The 12912-nt window shown below is 38.5% G+C and overlaps 1 long non-coding RNA gene across 2 annotated transcripts in view; it reads right to left on the bottom strand.

Moving 5' to 3' along the window:
* Positions 1–741: 741 nt before the first annotated feature.
* Positions 742–12912, bottom strand: part of LOC129145070 (uncharacterized) — a 39712-nt gene continuing 27541 nt past the window's right edge. For both annotated transcript variants that reach the window (XR_008550113.1, XR_008550114.1), the window contains exon 3: positions 742–1028. This is a non-coding gene — a long non-coding RNA (uncharacterized LOC129145070). The remainder of the gene's footprint in view (positions 1029–12912) is intronic.

Genomic DNA, 12912 nt, shown 5'->3' on the forward strand with positions numbered 1-12912 from the left:
GGTGAGAGAGCATTGGGGAGGATAACAATGGCAGCTTTTATGTTGATTTTGCTTTTTTCCTCTCAGACTTGTCTGGTTGTTTCTGATCCTTTTCTGTGGGTCCCCACTGGAAGGTGCTTTAGACTTGTGGCAGGCTTTGGGGCCTTGCTCTGGGTCAATCCTGTTTGGGGGGACTTTTACCTACGAGGGGATGGGTAACTTTGGGTGCTTGATTTAGAAACTATATTCTTTGTCTTTTCTGTATTGTTTGCTAATTGTATTAAAGTTTCTTTCCATTAAAGTCTCATATGTTTTGTGTTGATGTGGCGGATGGCAGAACCCATTTAGATCAGGCTGGTTTGCGGGGTCTGGAGTGTCCCCTCCCTGCCCTGTAATACAACCACTTCAGGCAGGTGAACTGGTCAGTCAAATCCTGCTGGAATTCCTAACCCAAAACATTCTGAGCAAAAAGGTAAAATGTATATTGATAAAGTCATTAAATATTGGAGAAGTTTGGTATATAGAATAGAGATCTTGAGAGGGACCATTTACAGACTTATGAATGTGGCATAATTACCAGGGAAAATGTTATAACCCAAAGCTAGAAAACAGCAGAACTATAAAACCACAATGCAAAGGAATAATGGAGGGGTGTTTAGTATAGCCCTGTATAAAGCAACCACCTTGAAAGAAATATTGGCTCAGGGTTGAATATTTTCAGTCCAAAGAGGAAATCATGGGATAAATCCCTGACTTTATCTTCCTTTCTGTCTCTGATCATCTTCTGTGTTCCAATTGGTCAAAGCTCCAGAAAACACAGCTTTTGACATTCTCTTACCCAAGTCAGCAATCTTCTGGGACTAAAATTAACATGTAGATGAATGGATAGTAGGTCTGGTGAGGTGCAGGGAAGAATCCAGCCCTCTGTAAGCCCTGCTGTCATGGGAGTAGACCCAGGATGTACTGCTGCTAGAGGTGAATGCATCTCAAAGAGTGGAAATCCAGTTGGCTCTCTTGAGGGTCTCTTACTTGAAAGATAGGTAAAGAATCTATAAGCAAAGCATTAAGGAGGAGAGAGATTATAAAAAGAGAACAGCATGAAAACTCATAAAGAAAAAAAAAAAGATACCAATATGATTGTAGTTCTCTTTGGATAATTAGCGCAGGACATTTAGCAATAGCATTTATCACAAAACACCATGACTATTTTTGTTTATTGCTAAGTCACTTATTGATGAAATAGTTGGCGTGAGCTTTTCAACAATCTACCACATCCCATCTGTCATCTAATTGGTATTTTCAGAGTGTGAGTTTCAGCAAATGGAATCATTTGGGGACACTCTTTTGCACTTGCTCTGATACATTTATTTTATCTCCATTATTTTATAAATGGTTGATTTGTAAATCAACATGTCTAAACAAACAAACAAACAAAAAAACAGGATTCAGTGGGATAGAAAGTCGAGACTATCATTAGAGATCCAGGTAGGAGTTGAAACAATTTATTAATCAATTTTTTCCCAGCAGAACGGTACTTGTTAGGAGGCTTTTGTGGGACCTCTTTCACAGTATTCATCAGATGCCCCACTTCCTGAGCGGGATGGCAGGCCTATTGTCACAGCTGCCGAGCCCATGAAGCAAAACAGATATTACATCTAGAAAATGAATGCAGCAATCACAAATTAATTAGATTCCCTTTCAAAAGATAAAAGTTAGAAAAAAATTGTTTTTCTGCACCACAAGACTGATATGCCAGGAACACAACAGGAGACACCTAGTTTGTTGAGCCAAAGGTATGAAGAACTAGATCTGTGTTTGCAAATACCTCACTTTACTTGCATCTTCCATTTAAAGCCAGAGAAGGTGTTACATTCTCCCAGATTTAATAAACATTTCTGTCTAGTGTTTGTGGTCAGATACATAAAAGCAGTGACTTTTCTATCTGCTTAGGGGCTATTTTCTGTCATCTTCTCTCAGCTGCTGTGAGTCCCCATTGACCAGGAGCCAAATATTCAGCATAAATTTATTTGTAGGACAAAACAATTACAAAAAGCCTGGCATGTTAACACAATGACTGTGATTGCTCCCTTAAAGAAGCAAACTGGTGTTCTAGGTTTTTTGCTGAATAACTTTAGCTGAAAGCAGTGAAGGAATTCTTCACTGGCATTCTAAGGAAATTTATTTTTCACGCATTTCCCCATAGTTAAGCATTCCTATCTATCCATTTAGAATACCTTCAGTATCATTTACTATTATAAAGACACCAACAGCATGCTTCATCCTTCCCACCCTTCAGTGCAAAAGCAGTGTTTAATTTTGAGTTACTGGTGCAATAGATTGATTTATTTCTCCTGATAAACAAATGCAATCATCGGTAACACATAAGGTACAAAGTGAGTTAGTTTTGCAAACTTCCCCACATATATCCTTACCTTTCTCCAGAGGTGACCATCATTATCAGTTTGGTGTGAGTAGGAACAGATGTGAATCACCCTAAGACTTCCTTCTTTCTTACTCCTTAGTGTTAATTTAGCAGATCTTAGCCAGCCCCAAATGAAGTGGATGTTAACATCAGCTAAAGCACTCCAAAAGCGTCCCCTTCCTAATAAGAGGAGGTGCTCCACTGAGAAGCTTTCTTTGTAATCCATTTTTGACTTGAATGTCCGTGAAACCCCTTCTAATGTTCCTATAAATTTGTGGAAAGATATAGGGCAGAGTTCTGCCTCCTAGGTCTCTTCCCATGGACATTAACACAAACACTAAATACACCTTTCTGCAGGATTCTCTGCCTGTTCTCTCCAAAAACCTTCATGGTTGCATTGGGTGGAACTAGGTGTATGTATTTCTGCATGATATAACTTTACAAACATTTTCCGTATTATTTATATCTATATATCTATAGTCTGCCATAATAACATTGAATTGGCTGGAAGGCACAGTGCAGGATCTCTATTTTACAAGGCAGGGGGCCAGGAGGCCACAAGGCTGGCAAGCCTCCCAGCCCCCAGCAAATCTTCACTCTTTCTGGGTTCTCTGGTGTTCTCTCATGTTCTCTGCTTCTCTGCTGGTTCTGCTCCTGCTTTTCCTTCTTGTTCTTCTTTTCTCCTGGCGTCCCCATGACACCGCCCTTATAAGCCCAGTCTCAGCCCAGGTGTGCCCACCTATGCATGCCCACACCCTTACTCCAGGTGTCCACCATCAGGCATGCATGTAGGACCACAGGGATCCATCATTAATACTAATAGTGGGAGGGTGTAAAAGCCTGATAATTTTTCACTTACCCTTCAAACAAAATGTATATATGAAAAATACATAAGCATTCTTTTTTTTTTTTTTTTTTTTGCATTTTCTAGGTTGTAATTGATGTCCACCAGACAGCCTACTGGGCATATTTAGTTTTTTCTGTTAATTTTTTTCTGTTCTGTTATTCCCATTGATCACTTCAGTAAGTTTTTTTTTTTTTCAATTAGTGGAAATAATATAGATAACAAATTTTCCCTGTGTAACTTATTTATAAGAGCTTTTTATCCCCATAGAATTGAACTCTGGATGTATTAGCAGATGTTTCTCTACTCTGTTCAGTACTACACATATAGCTATCCATTCACGTAACAATGTGACAATGTTAAAATTACTCCAGCTCATAACATATTTTTACAATGGCAGTGCCTTTTCAACTTCATTGTTCTTGATTATTATAGCATCTATAGAATTTCATATATGGTGCATGCTTGTGCAATATTAAATATTTTCTTGAGATTGAAGTAATATTTTTCACTAGAGTAGTATAGTTTTTTCTGTTGAGAGTTTACCAGTCATTGTTAATTTACACTTACGTAAATTAAACTTTTACTTTAGTTATAATTTTCTTTTACTTTTTCAAATTCATCATAACATGATATATACAATATTCTTTTTTTTTTTTAAGATTTATTTATTTATACAAGAACAGGGGTATAGGCCAGATTTGTGGGAGGGTGAGAGGATTCACCAGAGACAGAGTGGGGAACAGAACAGGCAGACTAACGAAATACACTGCTGAGGGGAGCAGTGGGCAAGATAGGAGAGGTCTGCCATGCTATGTGGGACTCTTGAAGGCCGGCAGTATTGAACTGGCGCTGCAGAGGCTGTGGACAGCTTTACAGCGCTGTGGCGCTCAACCATCTGCGCCACCAGGGGAGGCCCTGTATATAACAGTCTTTATACTTTTTCCATTTCATATTAAAGAAGGCTTAATGAAACTACTGAGAAACCAAAAATATGTAAAACATATATGACAAATAACAAAGTGGTAGAAGTAAAGCCATGATTATCAGTAATCACCTGAAATATATTTTAAATTCTCAAATTAAGAGTACATACTGGCTGAATGAATGAAAAAAAGGTCCAACTATCTACTATATCTAAGGGACTCACATTTTATTAAAAGACACTTTCTTGGGCCTCCCTGGTGGCACAGGGGTTAAAGATAGTGCTATCATGCTACTGCCAGCCTCTACGGCAAGAGTCCAATTCCTGGACGGCTAGGATGCAACCCACATTTGCAGCAGATCTCTCCTGTCTTGCCTGCTGCTCCTCTCAGCAGTGTATTTTAGTACATCTGACTGTTCTGCTCCCCACTCTGTGTCTGGTGAATCCTCTCACCCTCCACATCTCTGGCCTGTACCTCACCAGTTCTTGTATGCATAAATAAAAATAAATCTTTAAAAAAAAAAACAGGGCCTCTCTGGTGGCACAAGGGGTTAAGCACCACACTATGAAGCAATCTACAGCCTCTGCAGCACGAGTTTGATCCCCAGCTGGCCAGGTAGCAACCCACATGGCTCAGCAGACCTCTCCTGACTCACCCACTGCTCCCCTCAGCAGTGTATTTCAGTCAGTCTGCCTGTTCTGTTCCCCACTCTGTCTCTGGTGAATCCTCTCACCCCCTGCATCTCTGGCCTGTACCCCAGCTCTTGTATAAATAAATAAATACATCTTTAAAAAAATGAAATCAAAAAGCAATGAGATACAACAAGGAAGGATGTTTGGTCAACATGATAAACTCATCACATGTAACAGACATTTCTAGAACACTCCTTTTAACAGCAGGAGAATACACATTCTTAAGTGTACATATACATGCAAGAACCATCATTTCACAAGATTACAATATTATAAAGCATGCTTTCTGTGATAATATGAAAAATGGTAATTTGAAAATTCACAAACATGAGGAAATTATATAACATACTTCTAATGGGTAAAAGACTCACAAGAGGAATAAGGTAATATTGTAAAAAGAATGAAAATGAAAATAGTTATTCCTATTGTAGGCAAAAATCTAAAAATTATAGTGCTTTGCAAATAAAAGTGAAGCCTAATCCCATCATACATAATGAAACTCAAAGGGATTTTCTTTGCAATTAAATCAATAATTTTTTAAAAAAACTGAAATAAATTTAAAGCAAGAATGAATAATAAAGATAATCTGTGATAAATGCCCTGGTGTATCCATCATTGAAAGTTATTAAATACAAAGTTAGATAAAATAGTAGGATCCTGAGAGTATTAATGGAAGTATAATTCCAGACCTTTCAGTAAAGATGTACTGAAATACAAGTAATACAAAACTGCAGGTTTAAGGCTTGGCACATGTCAGATATTCTAGTAAGGTGTTAACCAGCATGAACCAGCACAAGGCCAGGACTTCATTTCTCTCTCGTTTTATGGATAAGGACAAAGAAGAAAACAGAAGGATCATGGAATTGTTAGTAGGCGTGTTCTGACAAAGGACAAGGAAATACTTTGAATATGCAATACAACCTTTAATTATTACATATTGCATTTTTATTTTATTAAATATTTTTCTAATAATACAAACATAAGAGAGGACCTAATGACTTGGGAAGGCCCACAGTTTGAGTCTAACATGCAGTAATCCAACCAATAAAGTCTTAGAGATAACACCAATGTTCCTACAGATTTTTTTTATAATTTTTAAAAGATTTATTTATGCATATAAGAACTAGAGTATAAGCCAGAGGTGTGGGGGATGAGAGGATTCACCAGAAAGAGTGGGGACCAGAACAGGTAGACTGACTGAAATACACTGCTGAGGGGAGTAGCGGGTGAGACCGGAGAGGTCTGCTGAACCATGTGGGTTGCTCCCTGGCTGGTCAGGGATCAAACTCCTGCCCTGCTGCAGTGCCTGATGATAGCTTGATAGTGCTGTCTTTAACCCATGTGCCACCAAGGGAGGCCCTTGTAATTTTTAAATATGTTTTATTTATTTCTGCATTGAAAAACTGGGGTGTAGACCTGAGGTGCAGGAGGGTGAGAAGATTCACCAGAGATTGAGTGCGGAGCAGAACAGGTGGATATACCAAAATAAACTGCTGAGGGGAACCGGGGGCAAGACAGAAGTTCACTGTGCCCTGTGAGTCAGTTCCCTTGCCAGGGATGTAACACAGGCCCTGGGCTTGACCCCTAGGCCACCAGGGAAGCCCATTCCCACAGATTGTTTAAAGAGGTTTGCAAAGGGCATCCCTGGTTATACAAGGGTTTAAGTAAGCCTCAGTACTATGAAGCTATCTGCAACAACTGCAGCACATGTTCGATCCCTGGCCAGGGAGGTGACCCACATGGTGCAGCAGACCTCTCCTGTCTCGTCCACTGCTCCCCTCAGCAGTGTATTTCAGTCAGTCTGCCTGTTCTGTTCCCCACTCTGTCTCTGGTGAATCCTCTCACCCTCCCACAACTCTGGCCTGTACCCCAGTTCTTGTATACATAAATAAATAGACCTTTAAAATTTTTTTTTTAAAAAAGAGGTTTGTAAGCAGGAGACATTTCACAGCGCAAAATACCATAAAGAACATCTCAAGTCAGATCTTTTCACTATCCACTCCTCCAACTGACCTTTCTTCTATCAAGTCCTCATGAGCACAATTTCTCCCCATTGTCTTTTTTTTATCTGCCTGGCATCACTGTTCTCCCAACACCTCCCAATACAGGAGATGCACTATGATGCCCTTATCTGATGGTATTTTTTCACTTAATTAGTAACCAACCACTTCCCTTCTGTTTCCCTGATTTCAACCCTTAAATCTGGTAAGTAATGCAATAGCCTCTTTCTTTTCATCATGTACTTATTTAAATTATCTTCTGTTTGTGTACAAATTGTAAACATATTTCAATATCAGTATGGCATGATTTATCATATGATATTTTAACAGTGTACTAATCTTCCATTGTATGAATGAATGTTCATTACATCTAACCAATTCTCCGCTGTTGAAAAATTTGGTTGTTTCCAATGATTCCCTCCGACAAACCACTGTAAAAGAACAGCCTTGCAGTTAATTGTGCTAAAATTTTGACCATATGCTTAATTATTTCCTTAGGATAAATTTCTAGTCATTGAGTTTTTGGTTCATTGTTTATACATATTGTTAAGGCTTTTGATACACATTATCAAATTACCCTGCAAATAGTTTATGCACATTTAAATTCACTCCCTCAGAGACTGGAGTGAATAGTAAAAAAGTCAAAAAGCATCTCATTTTATTTCAATTTGCACTTCACAGTAAAGTTGTGAAATTGTTCAATAATTTTCTTTTGCCAGAAATGCAGTCAGTCCTGTTCAAAGAATTTGTGAGTAAACTAGTTGGGATTGAAACTACAATATACACAATTCACATGCACCAAATAAACACATACACATGCTCACATCTTTCAAATCATTGGCTGATCACTTAAAAAAAATCAAACGGTAAATCCCTAACTCTTAAATACTAGTATTTACAACACAGAACAATGTCTTTTAGCTGTGGTTCCAAGTCCATGAGTGATTTGAATAATAAATTTAGAGGGTCAAGATCAATATTTCCCAAACAACCATAGAACAGAACAAAATATGAGTATAGAGGTTTCTTTAGTAGCAGGTAAAATGTGTTTCTTACTGTAAAATGTGATTTAAAAAAAAGTATGAAAGCCATTGAAACAATCTGTAGAATATATATGCTAGTACATGTAGGATGTTTTATGTAATTCTTGGCATACATTAAGCATTCAGCACATAACACACATGAATTAGTGTGTATTTTTTTTAAAGATTTGTTTATGCATAGAAGAACTGGAGTATAGGCCAGGTGTAGGGAGTGAAAGGATTCACCAGAGACAGTTTGGGGAACAGAACAGGTGGATTGACTGAAATACACTGCTGAGGGGAGCAGCAGGCAAGTCAGGAGAGGTCTGCTGTGCTATGTGGGTAGCTCCCTGGCCAGGGATCAAACTCATACTGCAGTGGCTGAGAATAGCTTCCTATGTTGCATTTTAACCCCATGCACCACCAGGGAGGCCCTGTATGCATGTATTTTCTATCTGGAAAATGTGAGACTTTTTAAATGAAAATATATCTTCCGATAAATGTATAATAAAACTCTGCTAAAGAATTTAGCACTGTCTAACTCTCCTAATAGATAACACCAACTGAATTTAGAGTTTTCATCATATACTCTGAAAAAGCTAGTTTCTGTTTAAGTCCTGCTTTGCACTAAGTAGGTTGATGAGGTTATGAATCCTATAATATATAATGACTCTTCAGCATATATTGAAGTTGCTAAGCCTTTCTCTTCAGAGGAGACATTCACAAAAGGCAAGGAATGTGCATAAACATATGGGAATGTGAAGCTGTATTTCCAAAATCTAGTGGAGTAGACTAGTGGCATATCAATAAAACTTAGGGAAAAGAATCTCAATTAAATCTAAGCCATTTATCTAGTTCCTGGAAGGAAACACTTTAGTCAAACAAGGGTAAGAGAGCAGATGTCTCAGTATTTTCCTCAAGATGTTTGAATATATGTAAATCATAAATATTCCATGTTCTTAAAGTAATTATTCTCAGATCTCAACTCATTTTCCTTGTGAATGCATTTCTTTAAAATATCCATTCTTAATTTAGAAGAAGTACCTATTCTAAGCATTTTGTCCTTGAAAAGGATATATCTTCCTATTGATATGCTTAATTGAGACTTAGATGAGACCATTTTTCAATAATTTGATGCTAATAGTTGTTCTTTGCCTAGGAACAGGCTTAAAAGGCTTTAATTCTGCACACTTTAATGTGATATCCAATGTAAGATAAATGGATAACAAAGGTTGTACTCACTATTCAAAGGCCCATGGCATGACCGCAGTGGGGATAATGGTGATTGGCACATGGATAAGCACTGGTGTGATAATTCCCTATTCCAATCCAAACCATCTTCTTAACCAACAGTGTGTGGCTCTATGTACCAGAAATTATTAAGAGGTATCTGAATATAGTTTAGATAACCCACAAGATTACACAAAATTTTACATCTTTATCTCTAATTCTGGCATTCCTTATGCTTATAATCATGTTCGGATTATAATCTATGATTCCAAGCCTTCAAATGTTTCTCTATCTTGCTTCTGGACTTTGCTGCTTTTCTCTATGCATAGGTCTATGTCTCTGTAAGAAGAAAGTCTTGTACAAAGGGACAAGATACCATTTCAGACTGATGCTCAAAACTCTGAATATCATTGTGATCAAAGAAAGTTATCTATCTTCTGACTACCTCTATTCTTCCATGCTAAGTGAATTATTTGCTTGTTTAATATTAAGATTGTTAATATCCTCTCTTTGAACATTGTGGAAGGCCTTAGACTCAGAACTTTCTGCAGATGGCAGTAATTATCTGTATCTTCAGTTCTCATCTGATGCAGCACTTTTTTTCAGAAAGACATCTTTGATTCTCTCTAAAATCTGGTTCTATTATCTCTTGTGTTTCCTTCCTCTGTTTCTTTCTATTCATCTTTAAAATCATTTATTCAATTTATTAAAGTTGTCTATATACTTTTACCCACTGCAATTTAAAATGTTTGATAAATATTTGTTGAAACAATAAATATAGAAATTGGGTGAGCTGGCACTTAAGTTCTTAAAGGAGTGGACTTATCATGATTATTTCTCTAAAACATGGACTTGGATTGTTGTTCTGTAACAGGGTGGTCCCCAGGAAAGGGGGAGGATCCAGGTTCCCTGCCCCACCCTAATGTAGGGTGGAGCTGAGCAGGGAGAGAAGAAGCTGCAGAGGAGACTGAGGAAGGAAGCAGGATGGAGCCAGAAGGAGACCTCGAGGAGACGCATGGAGCCTAGAGACATGTAAAGAAACTGCGCTGTCTTTTGGTCATGGACTGTATGACACAGATGTGGGTGAGACCCGTGGGGAGGAGACAATAGCAACCTTTATCTTGATTTTGATTTTGCTCTTTTCCTTCCAGGCTTGTCTTGTTGTTTCTGACCCTTTTCTGTGGTCCCCACTGGAAGATGCTTTAGACTTGTGGCAGGCTTTGGGGCCTTGCTCTGGGCCAAAACTCCATTTGGATGGAGTTTTACCCACGAGGGGATGGGTAACTTTGGGTGCTTGATTTAGAAACTAGATTCTAGTTGGGCACCAAATCTGTTACAGGGCAGGGAGAGGTGCACCCCAAAACCTGCCTGCTCTAAATGGGTTCTGCCATCCGCCGCATCAACATAAAACATGAGCCTTTAATGGGAGGGAACTTTAATACAACCAGGAAACAATACAGGAAAGGCAAAGAATCTAGTTTCTAATCAAGCACCCAAAGTTACCCATCCCCTTGCGGGTAAAACTCCATCCAAATGAGATTGGCCCAGAGCAAGGCCCCAAAGCCTGCCACAAGTCTAAAGCATCTTCCAGTGGGGACCCACAGAAAAGGATCAGAAATAACCAGACAAGCCCAGAAGGAAAAGAGCAAAATCAAAATCAAGATAAAAGCTGCTATTGTCTCCTCCCCACAGGTCTCACCCACATCTGTGTCATAAAGTCCATGAACAAAAGACAGCGCAGTTTCTTTACATGTCTCTAGGCTCCATGCGTCTCCTCCAGGTCTCCTTCCGGCTCCATCCTGCTTCCTTCCTCAGTCTCCTCTGCAGCTTCTTCTCTCCCTGCTCAGCTCCACCCTCCATTAGGGTGGGGCAGGGAACCTGGATCCTCCTCCTTTCCTGGGGACCACCCTGTTAAGTTCTTTTGTTCTTTTCAATTCTTCTTTCTTCCTTTGGAAAAAAAATTAACCTATGATCAATCATAAGATAAAGAGGTTGTAACTAAATTTATTAGATAATGGGCATAAATGGATGATACCAGACTTTCCTCACTAGCTGGAGGAGTCTCAATCACCTATCTGCTTGAGTGTCCACAAACTCAATGTTTGGCTGAGCTGAGTCACCAGGAAGCCTGACATACTACACATATGGCTGAGACCAAGACAGATAAACAGCCACCCCATTGATAATTAGTTGCTGATGACATCTTGTTGATACTTAAGGCATGTCAGACACTTGCAAAAGGAGCCTGATCTAGGATGGGTGTGATTGTGATTTGAAAATTATAAGCCCAAAGTATGAATAGAAATGAAAGGCAGAGATTTAAGAAATTCCTAATTTGTAAGGCAATGTGATAGATACTGAGAGAATAAGTTAGTCTTGGAAATTGCATTCAGAGAATATCTGTTATTGGAGAGATGACAACTTATCAGTTAGTCAGTAAATGAGAATTTGATTAGCCAATCAATAATTTACTACCTTAACTGTTCATAAAATATTTAATTGCAAGATCTTAAATGAATTTTGAAATTACTCATGTTAATTAAATTTCTTTCTTAGGCAGTGCCTATAAAATCATAATATTCCTTTATTACAGCAAACTAAAAGCTATTTAAAAAGAAAGGTCACTGCACTAAGGAAAAAAATGTTAAGTATGGTATACTTAATTTATGTAGCATTACACCATATAAATCAGATTGTTATTACATTTTGCAACATAGCATATCTCTTAATGAAGAAACAGATTACCCCACAATTCTGTGTTTTTTTATTATCTGGATAGTGAAGTTAAAAAAGGAGTAGGATATTATTTTAACAATCCTAATTTGTTACATATGGGAGCCATTTGTACTGTGTGAATATACTGAATTTGCATTTCATAAGACATACACAGACTCATTGGTCTGCTCACGAATATTAAAATATCACTTATTTCAAAGTTAAAAGCAAAAATGGAGCAATTGAAATATATATGATACCATATGCTTGCAAAGATAGGTAGAGAAGGTTGTATTCCTTCATTTGTCAGGAAATGTTGATCAACTTATGTATCTTGCACTATGTTATCTGATTATTGCCTGCTTGGGAGGTGTTTCTTTTAATAAACCAAATGTTTATTATTTGTTTTATTGGTGGTTCATTTTTTAAATATTCGTTTTGGAAAATGCCAACTCGCAGGTCACTGTGATAACAACTGCCCCTTCTCAGCATGTACCTGACTACATTTCCCACCCTTCCTTGTGGTTAGATGTTTGCAAGTCACTGAGTCTGGATAGTGGGGAGTGAGTTCCCAGAAAGTCATACCATTGTGCTCCTTCATGATCCCCCTGTAACCATTGGATGTAGGTGACAAGAAGATCCAGAGATGAAGTATACTGGATCCCTACATCATTGAGAACTGTAGAACCTCCCAACAAAAGAAAACTTTGCTTTTATTTTTTTAAGGTTTACTTATGCATAGAAGAACTGGGGTACAGACCAGAGGTGCAGAGTGGTGAGAGGATTCATCAGACAGAGTGGGGAATAGAACAGACAGATCTATTCAAACACACTGCTGAGGGGAGCAGCAAGTGAGACAGGAGAGGTCTGCCTAGCCATGTGGGGCTGGTGATGAAACTCGTGCCACCAGGGAGGCCCGAACCCTACTTTCATTTCATGGGGAAAAAAATGCCTGATACTCGTCAGTATACAGTTTGGGGCAATTAAAGAAGTTTAGCCTACCCTAACTATAGTCAAAAGACACAGGGAGAGTGCCTGGTTTTGACCTAGTTCCTCCACTGTTTATGCTTTTTGCTACTACT

Source organism: Talpa occidentalis, unplaced genomic scaffold (assembly GCF_014898055.3).
Source record: "Talpa occidentalis isolate TD23 unplaced genomic scaffold, MPIMG_talOcc4v2.1 talOcc4.8, whole genome shotgun sequence".
Taxonomy (NCBI): domain Eukaryota; kingdom Metazoa; phylum Chordata; class Mammalia; order Eulipotyphla; family Talpidae; genus Talpa; species Talpa occidentalis.